General features: G+C 53.6%; 1 protein-coding gene across 1 annotated transcript in view; it reads right to left on the bottom strand.

Moving 5' to 3' along the window:
* Nucleotides 1-6,081: 6,081 nt before the first annotated feature.
* The window catches only part of RBL2 (RB transcriptional corepressor like 2), a 62,519-nt gene continuing 52,793 nt past the window's right edge, over nucleotides 6,082-15,807 (bottom strand). Inside the window, exon 23 of the mRNA XM_016221027.2 lies at nucleotides 6,082-6,376. The gene's annotated coding sequence lies outside the window, so the exon portion shown is untranslated. The remainder of the gene's footprint in view (nucleotides 6,377-15,807) is intronic.

Raw genomic sequence — 15,807 nt, 5'->3', positions numbered from 1 at the left:
AACTTGCCCCATGGAAATCGTGCCCTCCCGCGCGTGGACACCTCCTCCATGTAGCCCAACTCTGATTCCCGGATTCCCCGCTTTCTCCACAAGCTTCTCTTCCTGGCAACTTCAGCCTCCGCCCACCCAGCCAGGCCCCTCTTTTGTTGGAGCTCAACTGACAGAATCAGAGCAGACCAGCCCTGGAGGAAGCTCCAGAGGTCATCACGGCCAACCCCCTGCCTGCAGGCGGGCCTCCTGCAAATGGGCCACGACGGAGCCTGCCTCCTGCTGCCTCGTGTGGGTCCTTTGCTGCAAACGCCCCAAGCAGCCGAGGAGCGTTTTGTGCTGACTCCGTGGAGTGCGGTCGGTGCAGCGTGCGGCGCTCATAAGGGAATCATTAGCGGGACACAGCGCTGTGCGAGGGCCCGAAGGCCTGTGGCAATTAGTCACCTTTCCTCCCCACAGCGCCAGCTGTCTCAGATGCAGCCAGCCCCCAGGTAGCCCCTTAATTGCCCCAGGAGAAGGCAGGCGGGTGAGGGGCCACCTGAGCGCAGGTTAGCCAGCCAGCCTCCCAAATAAAAATTAAAAAAAAATTTTTCCGAGTATTCAAATATTTCTCACTCACTTTCCAGAGTCTGTTATTGGTATAAAGGTTGAAGCTCAGGCAGCTTAACTGTTCTGTGGAATGACCTTTAGTTTTAATATTAATATATTATCGCAAAGTCGATGCAAGTCATGGGCGCGATTTCGGTGTTCGTGGGAAATGCCACGCTGAGCCCGGGCAACGCCCCTCCCCTCTCGTCCCGCAAGGCCGCAAACCGGGGAAATTAATATGCATCTTCCCGCTCCGCTCTGTTTACTTAGAGGGGTGGCCGGCAACTTTATCGAGAGTAACATTATCAAGAGCTTTCCTGCCGGCCGCTTCATCATAGTCACCTCCGGTCGGCTCGACACTTGTCAGTGTCAATCAAATCGCAATAATGCGCAGATGATTTGCTCATTTGGTTTAATAAAATCTTCCTGCTTATTTTCGCTGCCTCCATTACACCACATAATTGCCGTGCGGCGCCGAGAGAGGCAGCCGGTTGCCTGGGGGATCAGGGAGGCGATGGCTATATGAAGGGCTTGTTTCTTTGCCTCTGTCTCTCCCCAGTCACTCATATTCCTAAAATTAATATTGTATTTGAATCCAGCCCCGCTATTCTTATGCGGGCTAACATTGTTATTACTTATTATTTGGATGTGAAGTCATTTATTTTTAGTTTTATGTCCAAGCTGTCAAGCTAAATTTCATTGTGAACTGCCACATACGATTTTTAACTGCCACTTAGAACAAGATTCAAACTCCGAACTACAGAAGGAGCTTGTTCCAAGGGCTGACCTGACGGGGGTACAGCTGGAGGCCCCGGTTTCCCCACAAATCAAAGGGGCTCCCCCTGATTGTTTTCGTGGGGAGGAGCGTGCACAGCCCTAGCAGTTCCCGATCACCCTGAAGGTGGCCGGACACGCAGGTGGGCGCGTGGACAGACCCCCCCCCCCGCCAGCGCCACCCAGGAGTGCACGCGGCCCATGGGCCTGGCGAGGCCGGCTCGCAGCAGCGGAGAAGTCGGGGCGACTTGGCGATGGGCCCGTGTTGGGAAAGCCCCTGTTAGGGGTTTGCCTTGTGCTCTGGTGTTGCCACGAAGCAGCGTGTTCCGTGGGGCGCAGGCAGCTTGGAAGTTCGATGTTGCCAGGAGCGGTGAACCCAGGGAGCGCGTCCCCTCTGCGCTCCCGTCCAGCATAAGCCTCCACTGCACCCGCGGCTGGCGCTTCGCGGGAACCTGCGCAGAGAACAGGCCTGGGAGAGCGGACGCCCGCATCTGTCCCGCGGGGCAGGGCTGCCCACACAGACCCTGGACCCCAGGTTCCCAGTCACACTGCCCCCCTTTCCTCTTGGTTGACGCCCCTGATCCCCGAGGGCCTTATTCTGAACGCACACGCTTGTCTTAGGTGCTGACCTGAGCTGAGGAAACACTGCAGGTCCTCGGAGGGCGGAGCTGGCGTGGGCGTGGGGCGAGGCTGAGGGCTGTGCCTGGCAGGGCAGGGCGTTGGTGACTCCTGTCCCCCTTCCCTCCTGCTCTGCCGTGGCAGAGGGGCTGGTGTTCTTCTCACACACCCAGCTCTCGAGCTGGGCCAGGCGGGGGTACTGTAGGAGCTTCTGGGCCGCGCCTGCCCCGCCCTGCCCAAGGTCCAGGCCCCCCTCCTGCCCAGCAGCCCCAGGCTGGGCTTGTGGGTGAGTCAGCGCCAGGCAGGGCCGCAGCTGACGCCGATGGAAGGAGCCTCCGAGGGGCCTGTGCCCACAGCGTCGCACCTCGGGCGTGGGCCAGCCCGGCCGGTGACTCACTCCGTCAAGGACTCTCCGAGCGTCTGCTATGTACCGGGCGCTGCTGTGTGTGCTGGGACACGGCCGTGAAGAAAACAGGCCAACAGCCCTGCCTCACGGAGGGGACGGTCAGGAGAGGAAACAGTATACAAGATAAATAAGTAAAACACATGGCTTGTTAGCTGGAGCCACGCGAGCAAGGGGAGGTGATGGGGCCAGCGCGGCGGGGCGTCTGGGGTCTTACGCCAGACTTCGGGTTTCCTCCGAGAGGAGAAACCACTGGAGCTCGAGGGAGACGTGATCCGAGTTAGGCTTTCACGGGATCACGTTGGCAAACAGCGGGGGACGGGGCAGAGCTTTAAGCACAATCCAGGTGGGCGGCGAGGCCGGCGTGGGTCGCCTGGAGGCAGGCTCGGTGCTGAGAGGCGGCTGGATTCGGGATACGGTTGAAGTAGGGGCGGCCCAGATTCGCTGACAGGAGAGGAGGGGTGACCCGAGGAGGACCAGTGTGCCGCAGCAGGTGGCGTGCTGGTTGAGGTGACCTCAGGCGGCCGCGTGGAGATGGGGAGTAGGAGTCTGCAGTTCAGGGGGGTGCGGGCTGGACACTCAGGTTGGGGGCCATCGGTGTGTAGACCGATGAGGCCTCCAAGTGAGAGAGGAGGTCCCGGCAGAGCCGGGGCGCGGGAGAGACCAGCAGGGGGCGACGGCAGCTCAGCCGCCACCCCGGGTAGAAGCTGTCCCCCTCCCGGTCAGGCTCACACGGAGGAAGGGTGAGTGGAAAGTTCCGCTGGCTCGTTAACAGGCCGGATGGAGAACTTCAGCCTCAACTGCTCTGGGGCCAAACCCAGCGCTAACCTCTTCTCGCTCAATTTTCTGGTGTGGGAGACAAATTTACGTGGCTCAAGTTCTAAAGGCACTGTAAAATCTCATCTTCCCACCCCTGTCCCTCGCCCACCTGACTCCTTACCCAGAGTCGATCGCATCCCCAGTTTCTTCTACGTCCTTGCAGAGGCGTCGTCCACGCACATAGCGTGGGTGTGTGTCTATGTGCACACACCTCTCCCGTGGCCCCTTTGCCCAGGAAATAAATTGAGAAACTTATTCCCTTGAGGGTTTTAGTTACTGGAAGTGGGATCACCCCTGAAATTATTTACTTTGAGAACAGAAATGGAGGAGTAATACTTACCAAAAAATGATGACTGGTCCGTGGTGGTAACTGAGGCTCTGTGCCATTCATTCATTCATTCATTGACTCATTCCACTCAGCGAGTGAGAGCCTGGGATGTACCAGGCTCTGGGCTGGGCTCTGAGGAAATCGGAGGGTTAAGATCTCCACGTTCTAGGAAGCGTATGTCCTAGCAGGCTGCGGACAGTAACCAAGCCAACAAACAAGGATGTCAGGGAGCAGTAAGTCCTGGGAAGGAAAGAAACCAGGACGGTGTGACAGGGACTCAAGAGGGTAAGGCCAGCGAAGGTCTCAGGTGAGGTGACATTTCAGCCCAGGCAGAGACCTTGCGAAGGGGCTTTCCAGGCAGAGGGAACAGGCTGTTCAAGGGGCCTCCAAGGAGCGGATGGCGGGCTCCTACACTGGCGCAGAGAGGTGGGTGAAAGGAGACAACTACCACTGAGGGGAAAGAAGTGAGGCCTGGGCCGCAGTGAAGGGCAGACTATCTGTGAGTGCAGCCTGAAGCCCAGGAAGTGTTCAGTGGCGCGCTGCAGAATGTCCCACAGTCAGCTGGGGTTGGGGCGGGTCGGTAGTGTTTGCCGATTCCGATGGTGTAAATATGCCCATCACGACCAATTTCAAACTACTGAAGGAGGCCACTGAACTCAGCTGGAAGGAGACGTGCACACAGGCCATCTCCTGGGTGGAAATGACAGCTCCCTGCTTCTCAGGGTTTGTTTTTGGAAAGCATCCTGCTTTCCACACATCAAAGGGCATCTTATAAAACAGACCATTGCAAGCTGGTAAGAGATGGCTCCAGCCTGGCTTCACGCCTCGAAGGTCACTCTGGCTGCTGTGTGGCCCTTTCTGAGTCCTGCAGGTCACACGCGCCCGTGCCACCTTCACTGTAGGCCAACAGCATCCCCTCTTTCCGCCTCCCACCTCCCTTCATTTTATTTCAACAGTGGGCCCCGTCTTTTTTGTGGCTGATTCATTCCAGTGCCAAAGCTGCTTCCCTAGCTCCTCCTCTCGTGTAGCAAGTCCAGAGCAGAAAAGGGTCACCCTCTGCTTTCCACGCCGCTCCCATTCCCCTCCCCTCCCCCCTGCCCCTAAAGCATCAGACACCAGGAAACCTGGGGACCAGATGCCTCTAAGCATCAGCCCACTGCTTCCCAGCTCCCGCTGCTGTGCTGCGACGTCGTGTGGGGGACAGAGGGCCTGCTGCTTTTCCATTTCCAAGCAGGTTCCATGTCTAATGTAAGGATGGCCTGAAAACTGTAAACAATTTTACGATGTCTCGCCATCCTTAAAATTCTGAAATTACTTTGGTCTTTGTTGGTCAGTAAATAAATTAATTTTCACTTGAAGAGACATCATTTTTAATGCCTTTCACTCGGGCCTGGCCTCATCCCACGGCCCAATTACCGAGGTAACTGTGAGCGGCGCAGATGCCAGGGGAGCCGTAGATCAGAAACTGTTTACCAGACTTGCAGGCATCGATTCAGTCAAGCTATTGGACACAGTTGATCATATTTTATTGGCCCAAATCTTCTCTCTGAAATTGATTTTTCAGAAAGTTTTTAACACAGGTTCATTCACCTGGCTAATCCATTTATCTTCAGTTCCACCTGTAAAGTTGAGAAAAGCCTCTGGGGTGATCTGACAGGGAAGAGACCGTCTCTCTGAGCCTCGCTCTCCCCTCCCACCCTCTCTGCCCCTTCCCACCCATGTCACCTGCAGGCACACTGTGCGCACACACACACACTCTCAGACCCCACTGTCCGCCCTCCACACGCCACACCATGACCGCTAATTAGCAGTGAGACGGGAAACCTTGCTTCGCCTTCCTAGGCCCCCTCTTCTGTGAAATCAGGGAATTGCACTATTTCATCTTTAAAGTCCTTTCTGATCTGAGATCCTAGAATCAGCTTTGAGAGCTGGAAGAGCCGAGGGGACCAATCTCCTCATTGCACAGCTGGGGAAGCTGAGGCTCCTACAAGGGAAGGGACCCACGTCCCAGCCAGTGGCAATCTCAGCAGGACAGTGACTGGGAATGGACTGCTTGGCCACACACCCCAGGCCCTCCCCCTCCCCTGGGGCTGTTTCTGTCTTTCTCCGGAGCAGAGAGACTAAATGGTAGAAGCAGAGGCCTTTCTCTGGGGGCACTCAGGCCAGTGGCCACCTTGGCAGCTGGAACAAGGGCTGGGTGGGGAGAGGCAAATAAGAAGCGTCTTTTGAAAAACACTACAAGTGTCATGAGGATGTAGGTGGCTGTTACCATGGAAGAAGGTGAAGCATAAACCCCAACTCTTCAGGGCTCCTGGAGGTGAGAGGCGCCAGGAAACGCATCGGGCACCAAGAAAGTGGACATGGTGGAGCCATAGCAGGTCAGCCTACCCATTCTGTGTGTGGGAGGCGCAGCCCTGTGCCTGGAGCCCCGCCCTGCAGTAGGTGGAGCCACAAAGTTGATTCCAGGCAGAACCGCTGGCGACCCTCGGCCTGGGCAGGTGCCCCAGGGCTAAGTCCCTCGGCCTGGGTGCTCTGGCCAGAAAACTGAGCAGGGTTTGCAGTGAAGACAGTGATTTTATTAGAATTGGCCAGTCCAGAGACGGGCGAGCTCGTGCTCTGAGACCCGGCTCCTCCATGGCGTGTGGGTTACAGATTCTGCAGGTGAAATCACAAGACAGCCTGGGTTAGGTGCTCGGGGTGTGCTGGGAGCTGATTGGTGAGGGGTGAAATAAGGGTAATAAATCATTTCTTCAGGTCTTGAGGACAACTCCGAGGTCGGTTCCTACGTCCAGGACCAGGGTCCAGCACCAGTTTCAAGGACAGGTGGCCAAGGGCTCGTCCCGCTTGGGGCTCAGGAGCTGAAACATAATTCAGATTGAGATGTTATCTTTAGCCTCCAGGGGCTCAGACCCCGCGACCCTCAGTCAGACCCGGCTACCGTCTGCTGCGCAGGGTCGACGATCCTCAAGGTGGACACAGGGGTCAGGCCGGGGAAGTGCGCTGAGAGAGGAAGGAAGAGTGATGGTCTTAACGCCCAGGTTTAATCAAGTCAGCACACAGGGACTCTGGGTCCAGACCCGGGGCCTGCGTGACGTCGCCATCTGTTTCAGGGGGCTGCTCCTCCGACACGCGTCCCTGCCATTCCCTCCACTGTGGTGTGGGAGGGGACTTCTTGGGTGTGTAGCCTGCGAAGAGGGGGGGCCGAGCGGAGGTTCCTGCTGCCACTGGAGAACCTTCACACGGTCCCCGTGGCTGTCAAACCACGAGGGGGTGACTTTCGCACTGTTGGATGGAAACCCCTCTCGTGTGGCCTTTTCACAGCACCAGGCAGGTGTCTCGGGTGTGAGTAGAGACCACTCGGCCAGGGAGACACCCCGAGGCCGCGCCCCGGGCTCGCCCAGCGCCACCCCGCTCTGTTAACTCCCGCCACCAGCGGCCTGAGAGAGGCGGTAACAGGTTGTCCCCCGGGTCAGCCCCCCGCTCTTGAGCCGCTTCCCCTCGGCTTTGTGAGTTGCGCTGTGAATACCTCGCTGGCCCTGGGCTTGCAGAGCCCTCTCCCGAGGAGACGAGGGGCCCCGGGGCCTTGTGGAGCCGCCGGGCAACCAAGGACTGCGGGCGGGGGTGGTTCGTAATGGAAGAGATGCGCTCCCCGTCCTGGCTCTCACCAGGGCAGGACTCCCACGGCAGGTCCAGGGGCCACGGTGGCCGCCCACCTCTGGCACCTCCCGCCCCTTGACAGAGCCCAGCCGGGCCATCCAAGGAGGGGCCCAGGCACTAGCCACGTCCCCTTGCGTCTGCCCCTCTCTCGGCCCGGATGGCCGGCTTTCTGAAGCCCAGTGCTGTACGTCCATTCATCCCTCATGTAGAGAGGACTGTTCCCTGCGTGTTTTCTCGGTTCCACCCCCCAAATACACAGCCGGGGAAATTGCCCAGAGTTGCTCATAGGCGGGCAGCCTGTGGGCAGCTCTCTGGGGGCTGCAAACCGGCAGCCTGGGGCCTTTTTGGCCGCTGTTCTTTGGCCTGTGTTGTTGGGAAGCGACATAACCAGGCAGGCGTGAGGCCTGCCCACAGCACACCAGAGTGTTGGGTCTGTTATGGGCTCGTTCATGCTGCCTCCTGGCCCATCTGCCTTGTGCCCCTGGCTCAGAGAACTCTGTCAACACGTGGTGGGCAGAGACAGGGCACAGAATCGGTGGAGGCCCGTGCCCCCCACCCCCTAGGCACAGCCCGCGGGTGTGCCGGGGACTCGGCTGCTCGGCTGGGCCGTGAAGAGCTCAGTCTTGCTGAAGGTGGTGTCCAGGGCTGACACCCTCTCAGCTTAGTCACAAGTTTCTTGTTCCCAGGACTTCTGCCAGAAGCCTGAACTCCAGGGCGGAGGCTCTTTAGACTCACGTGTATCCCATGGCAGCCCTTGAACCGAAGGGGGTGGGGAGTGGAAAGGAATGGAAGGCTCCGGTGGGAAGGCCTGGCTCTCTTGGAACTGGGTTGAGCAGTGGACCCTGGCAGGCATTACGCTAAGTGAAATAAGCCAGAACTGAAGGAGATTTACTCCCTGACACCGCTTACCTGAGGAATCTAACACAGTCAAACGCATACTCAAGCAGATAGAATGGTGGTTGCCAGGGGCTGGAGGAGGGGAGACGGAGGTGTTGGTCGCAGGGCACAAAGCCTGTACCCAAGGGGAGTACGTCCTAAGATCTGCTGTGCAGCCGGTACCTGTAGCTAACGGTACAATATCGTTTTAAGTATAAATTTGTAAACCTAAAATTTGGCTAAAAGGGTAGATCTTCTGTTAAGTGTCCTTGACTGAAAATAGCTCGGGAGGAAGCGTTTGGAGGTGACGGACATGCTTGTGGCGTAGGTGGCGGTGAAGGTTTCGCGGGTGTGTGCTTATCTCCAAACTCAAGTTGTGTACATTAAATATGCACAGCTTTTATCTGTCCATCAATAGTGTAAACCATGTAACATAAAAAAAGAAATCACAGAACCACATTTACTACATATGTGTTGATGGAAATCTTACTGGTAACATACCAATTTCTAGTTCCCCAATATAATGAAATCCTACACACACACACACACACACACACACACACACAAATCCAGTTATTTACAATTATGTCTCAGCTAGCTAAGCATTTTATCATCTTAAAATGAAATACAGTATTGCAAAAACCTTTGTGTTTTGGCAATGGTAGTATTTTGGCATTAGCAGAACTCACGTGGGTAGATTTCTTTACAACATTTAAGAACAAAGTAAATAGCCATACCACTTTTCTTGTATCAGCACTGAAAGCCCACAGTGTAGCCAATACTATGTATTGACTGGGGGGGAAAATCGAAGTGGTGAGAGAGTGAACTGGGGGAAAAGCATTCCAGGTAGAGGGAACAGAAAGTGCAAAGGCCCTGAGGCAGGAGGATGACTGGAATGTTCCTGGAACAGCAGAGGCCATGGAGGCTAGAGTGGAGGGAGGAGTGGAAATGTGCCAGGGGATGAAGTCAGAGAGGGAGCTGGGGACAGGTGAGGGGGTGGCAGCAGCTGGATTACTGGGATCTTATTGGCCTTTATTCTGCATGAGATGGGAAACCATGGGAGGGCTCGAGCAGAGTGTGACATGGCCTGATTTGAGGTTAATGTGCTCAATCTACCCGTCATGTTAAGATCAGACTAAACGAAGGCAGGGAAGCCGGAGCCCAGCGCAGAGGCTGGTGCTGTCATTCAGGTGCGAGGTCAGAGGTGGTGGCTTGCACTAGGGTCCTCGAAGTAGAGGCACATGAGCGATTTGGGATTATCTGTTTTGCAACATAATTCCTCTCCCCCCTTCCTTTCCTGTGAGCAACCTCGAGTTACTGCTGCGTGATATTTCTGGTTGGGGGAGCAATAGTGACCCTCCCTCACCGCCAGCCTGAGTTTCCTATTGAGGGGCATCTGGCATAAGTTGCTGAGAGTGACTGTGGCTATTCCAGAAGGGGAGAGCAGGTGAGGACCCGCAGGGACATGGCGGACAGGGCCTCCCCCAGGCCAGTGCTGTGTGTGGGGCGGCTGGTGGTTTGGGTTGCTGCTCGCCTCCCACACCCTCCAGGGGATGGGTTTCCCAGCGGAGCCCCGAGCGCCTCACCTGCGGAGCTAATCTGCTCCCTGGGAGGAGCTGGCCGGTGCAGACGGGCGCAGCCCTGGCAGCTCTGACTGGCTCTGGGCTTACAGTAAACACGTGTGCTGACAAGCTGCTCACACGGCCCCGGGTGACGGGCTAACTGAGGGATCTGTGCGGCACCCCTGGTGACACCTCCGCCCCTGCATTTCTACCTAACACGAGCTTGGTCAACCTCACCTCTAGTCACACGGGCATATTTGAGGGCCCAATGACTGGGCAGTGCCCCAGCCCCCCTACACGACGTGATGGTGGCACCTTGGGGAAGGGGTGCAGCCATCACCAGCCCTCAGCCTCTCTGTGTCCCTCCCTGTCCCTCCTTCCCCCAGACCATCTCCTCGACAGGATGGAGCCAGCACTGTGCTCTGGGCCTGCACCAGAAACTCCACCATTAGAGCTTCATCTCTTTAACTGAAGGCTTTGAGCTTAGTGTGTGTGAAGAGTTAAACTGTCACTAGTCATTTCTGTTTTAGGGAATGAAGATTCCGAGTTCTGGTTTTGATGGAGGTGGGAGGGATGTAGCTATAGTAGGTGGGAGACAGACCCCAGTGGGAGACTTGGAGGTAAAGGCATGACTTTCTTAGGTGGGGCAGCCCTGGGGAATGGTTCTGAGATGACCCTTGCCGGGTGTTTGAGTTTCCTTAGGTGAAAGGGTCAATGAAAATATTTCTCTTGAATCCATTCCTCCTCTGTGTACCCGAGCCCTGGTGGGGATGCTCCCCTGCTGGAGTCTGTTAAGCACTTTGTCTAAAGGAAATATGAAATTCTTTTAGGAGACTTTTTTCAGGAATGCAAATGGAGATCGGGATTTGTTTTAAGAGCATGGGCTTGTTTAAAATGTCCATATAATGTTCTCTGAGAAACACTTAAGAAAATTAATTTCTGCTTTGCTGCACGCATTCTTCCCACTGCCCACCAGAGGGCACTCGACCACCCACGAGGAGGCCTCCCTGACGCCCCTTGAGTTTCAATACCCAGCACCTTCCCCGGCTTGGAGCCTCCTGGGCACAGGGGGAAGGAGGCGGTTTGTCTTTTAGGCTCAATTGAAAGAGAAAGGGCCAAATAATGGTGTCAGGAGAAGCTGCTGCCTGTTACTGGGGAAAACACAAACATTCCCACGAACCCGATGTTAGGGAATGTTTGGTACCTTGTTCCATCGGGAGAGAGAAAGGGGAACGTTCTTCACGCTGACTGTCCCTGAGCAGAGCCTGCGCCCGGCCTTGGCTGCGGTGGCCAGAGCAGCCGGAAAGGGCGAAATGCACAAGCACCGTCCTTGGGCTCCGCCGCTTTCCACACCGACACCTGCGGCACAGCGGCCACAGCTCGCCCCCTAGTGTCCCTGAACCGCGCTCCTCTTTCAACTGGATTCGACTTGACTCGCCCTTAAGTGCCCAGCAAGCGGCCTGGTCAGAGTCATTGACAGTAAGTCAGCCTTCAGAGTGGGAAGTAGGAATAGCCAGTTACCCCACTGAAAACTCAGATTACTGATGTTTACAGCAGCAAACAGTCAGGTGACTTGTGCCAGCACAGGGCATGTTTCTGGCTTTAACTGCTCACGCACAGTCACCAGGAGCAGCAGTGCAAGGAGTCATAACAAGCTCCTTCCCGGGAAGCTCCCCTGCCAGAAATGCCGAATCCGCTCACACCTTCACTTTACAGGCCTTACAGGTTACAAGAAAGGCAGGGATAGAGAATGGAGCTAAATCCAGAACGTGAAATATCCTGGTCTGTTCAGATAGTCCATGGGGCGGGGGCTGTTCTAGAATAAATGGGTTAGAGACAACCAAACGCAGTCAGTGAATCTTGATTGGATCCTGGCTTAGGAAAGTAATAACCATAAAAGCTTTTTATGATATGTGACCACTAGGACAGTTTGAGTACCTGTGGGCCCGCAGTGGGTAGGAATTAGAGTTTTCTCCAGTGTGGTCATGGCACTGTGGTCCCAGGGGAATGTCCTTGCCCTTAGGAGATGCACGCCGAAGTATTTAGGAGAGAAGGCGATGATGACTGCAGCTTATTTTTAAATGACTCGGGAGGGGAAAACAGGAAAAGGAAATATGGGAAAACCATTACGCATTGTTGACTCCAGGTGGTGAGTATAAGATGGCCATTGTACTTTACTTTCCCAAATGACTGAATTTCATTTTGAAAAGTTGGAATGAATGAGTCAGCATGTCATCTGCTTTGGATGGCAGACTTTCAAAATCGCTGAGACACCTTGTCTTTCACGAACCACTATTTGCCTGTTGTAAGAACAGAAGGCGTCTCCGTGTGGACAGTGCCCCGACCACAGCGAACCCCGACTGATTTATAAATGGGTGAAGGCTGCGTTTTCCCTCCCTCTCTCTGGCTCTCTCTTTGGTTTTCTTTCTCTGAATCTGCCACTCTAGCTAAAACTAACCTTAAGCCTTTATCATCTCTTAAAAGCCCTGAAACCTCAGAGTGGGGTGGTTTGGCAAAGGTAACACCAATCAAAGAGACGGCTGCTCCTGTGGCTGGCGGTGCGGGTGTTGGCATGCCAAGGCAGTGGGCGGTGGCCTGCAGCGTCCTGCCACGTTCAGAGCGGTTTGATTATAAAAGGAAATCGGTTCTCTCTACGAGCTGCAGCGTTGTACACTGTTTGCTTTTCCTTGTGGCATAAATATTCACGGTTCGTCCACCCGCTACTCTTAGAACTGAAATGCCGCATTCTGTAAAATTCATCCATCATCCAAGTATCCATTCATCCACTTGCCAATTTACTCAGAGTCAGGGGGTCACAGGAACTAGAATGGGGGGAAACGTGGTGCAGCCAAAAAGGGGGAGCACATTGTGATGCTGAGTAAGAACGTGACGGTCAGTGAGGATGGAGACAGAAGCCACACATCCTCCCAACAGTGTTTCTCATCTTCGATCACTGTCAAAAGCTCGCGATTGCTGCCATGTCTGAGGACTACTATCAACTGCAGGATTATTACTTAAGATCCTCCCTTAAATCCATTCACTTAGGACAGCTTACACGCCTACAGTGGTCTCATCCTAAACATTACTGTCCATAAGGTCATGGTTTTGATATGTTATTTTTTCTGACATTAAAATAGATGAATAGCTGTATGATCACCTCACGTATCGAGAATAGGACCACACACGACCTGGGACTCTTCCTTTCACAAAAGGGTTTAGGGGCAAGTGGACTGAGGTGAACATACTGGCCTGTGTGTGCACGTATCTGAAATACATGCACATTCCACCTAACCGTTACTTTGCCGCTTCCTTCTGTGAAGGGCCCCCTATAGCAGTAAATCCGTGATCTGCTCTGTACAACTGATGTTCCAGAAACCGAAAGACAAATGGATTCAGTGACTCTTTTGGTGATTGGAACATGAGCCAGCATCCTGAGTACTCAGAGATCATGTATCTGTTACGTCCCAAAGCAAGAAGAATTAACCTTTAAACACAAATATCACACATATCACACATGCTCTGAAACTTTAGAATAATGAATGTAACATGAAGCGACTGAAAATGTTTTATAGGCAAGGCTTAGGATCAGTTGGCTTGCTTTCTTGGTACTTTATATTTTAGTCAAGGCCGCCTCCTCGCTTCCCTTTGAATTGATCACCCTCATTTTCATAATGAGCTACTTTCTTGGTGCAGAGCTAGGGGCATGCATGTTGATAGATGTTTTAAAAGTATTTTAAATTACTTTTGTCTTTCCTTTGTCAAATATTCATGATATACCTATTACATCCAGGCGTTGGGCCGGATGATGGGGAGCCACCGTGAGCAAAATGGACACGGTTCCTGCCTCATGGAGTGTACAGTGATGTGTGGGAGAAAGACATGGCTCTCTCCCAACTAAACTAAATGGCTCTGGGAAGTGGTGTTTGAGCTGAGGTGGGGAGAATGTTTCAGGCAAAGGAAACATCCAGTGCAAAGACCCCTGTAGTGGTGGGGCAGGATGGGAGAGTGTCATGCCTCCAAGGAATTAAGAGTACGAGTCGTCTGAGCCTGGGACAGGTGGGGCTGGACAGGTGTTCGCCCTGCTGTGCTGGGCCCACAGCCACGGTAAAGAGTTTGATCTTTGATCTAAGAGTGACAGGGAACCATTGAAGGGTTGGACCCCTCAACAACAACTACTACTACTCAAGGCTCTATCAGCAATGAAGGAGAGGTAAACGGGTGACCAGGACACAAGCAACAGCACTTACAGAAACACCCCAAACATCACCTATTCAAAACAACTAGTTCCCTTCTCCCACCCTCCCATAACCAGTATGGTTTACTGTTTGTCATCTCAGTGAATGGCATCATTCATCCAGTAACTGAAGCCAAAAATCTAGGTGTCATCCATGACACCTTACATCTAACCCATGGCCAAGTCCTGTCCACTCCACCTCTTCACTGTCTCCAGAAGTCATTCACTTCTCCACCTCCACTGTCAAATTTGTGCAGTCATCTCTTGCTGAACTATTGCAGTGGTTTTCCAAAAGCTCTCCTACTCTCGTAGCCCTACAACCTGTCCTCCATACGAAGTGGCCATTTCCAAATACAAATCTGATCGTGCCACTCCTCTGCTTAAAGTCCAGAGACCCAGGGTAAGTCTTGATTGGCCCGAGTCAATCATGGCAGACTCATTCTGCATGCCCTTGATTGATTGTGGGCAGAGGCCTTGTGACTCACTTCTGGTCACTGAAACATGCCTATTGCTTCTAGAGAACTGCTGGGAAAGGTCCTCTTGCTCTTTGACAGTGACCATTGAGACGAAAAGGTCTTTTTGTTTTACGAGATGTTGCCAGATCTGGGTGTGCCTGGAATGGCAGGAGCCATCTTGCTACCGGCCTGGAAAAGCAGTTCCAGGGACAGCAAGTAAAGCAGTGCCCAGGGCTAGGTGTCCACCCCTGGGGCCTGTCCTACCAGTGGAGCAATCCCTCTGCCATGTAAGCTAGTCCAAGCTGTATTTTCTGGTGTGTGCAGCTGTAAGGATTCTGATTGTGTCTGAAGCATCCGTGCATCTGCAGCTCAGTGGAGAGGTCTGAGGTGCAGAAATACTTGTGAGTCCTCAGTGTAGCTTGGGGAAGGGACGAGATTGCCAAGAAGAGAGTAGAGAGTGAAATCAGAGAAAAGTTTGGGAGAGGATGACAAGCCTGCAAACCAGAGAAGTGCCCAGGAAGACCACCTGTGGCTAGAAGGAAGGACTTCCTGCTTGCCTTTTCACAGTGAGACTAATATTAAGGGCATTACAACATTCCTAAGTGTATTAAAACTGGACAAAAGGAAGTGGCTTAGGAGTGTTTTCAGCTGAGGGGGAGCAGGGGGAATTGGACTTCAGAACCTACCCTTGGGATTAGCACTAGGGAGAGTTTGGCTGCCTGCCATTTAACAAGGCCATTTTACTAGCATTTCAAAGGCCACCAAAAATTGAACAAAAACCTAGTTAGAGAATATTCCTCCTCTTCTGAATGCAACATATTGAGTTAGATGGAGATTGGACGAGTTTCCTAAGAGAAGGCACCTTGTGAGAAAAGACTCGGAGGAGTGAACAGGCGTGGGAAATGAGACGGGAATGTGGGAATGAGGCCAACATAGGGTGTGCCTTGTAAACCTGGCTCAGTTCAGACTTTATTCAGTCTCAAATGGCTTTTTGTTCAGTGGAAAGCTTCTGAGCAGTGCTAGAGTTGGTAAAGTGTTCCAGATCAAAGTGAAGGCTTGTAGGCAAAAATAAATAAAAATGAATCAGAGGACCATGGGAGAGACTCTCAAACTTCAGTATGCGCCAGAATCACCAGAGGAACTTGTGACAAATGTAAATTCCTGGTAATCGCTGCCCCAGCCCCTTCAGTCCAAATTTTGGGTCCTTTATGTTAGTCAACCTATGGTCATAGGTGCCAGTTGAACGCCAACAGGAATCCCCAATTTGGGATGTGGTGGTGAAACAAACAGCTCCATTGTGATATTCAGCAGGACTGTGAGGCAACCCCGGGCAGAGGCGCCCCAGGGGACCCGGGGACCCTAATCTGCTCTCGTTAAGTTCAGTCTTCTGGCTTCAGTTGGGAAGGAAAGTGGTCGCACCAACCACTTATATAGATAGAAGTTCCCGCCCCTGGTCCCTGATTGGTCTCCCCTCATGCAAATGAAGACTCCAAATCCCTGTAGTT

Source organism: Miniopterus natalensis, chromosome 18, assembly GCF_054644295.1.
Source record: "Miniopterus natalensis isolate mMinNat1 chromosome 18, mMinNat1.hap1, whole genome shotgun sequence".
NCBI classification, from domain to species: Eukaryota; Metazoa; Chordata; class Mammalia; order Chiroptera; family Miniopteridae; genus Miniopterus; species Miniopterus natalensis.
Note: the sequence above shows the minus strand (reverse complement) of the source record. Positions and strands in the feature narration are given on the sequence as shown.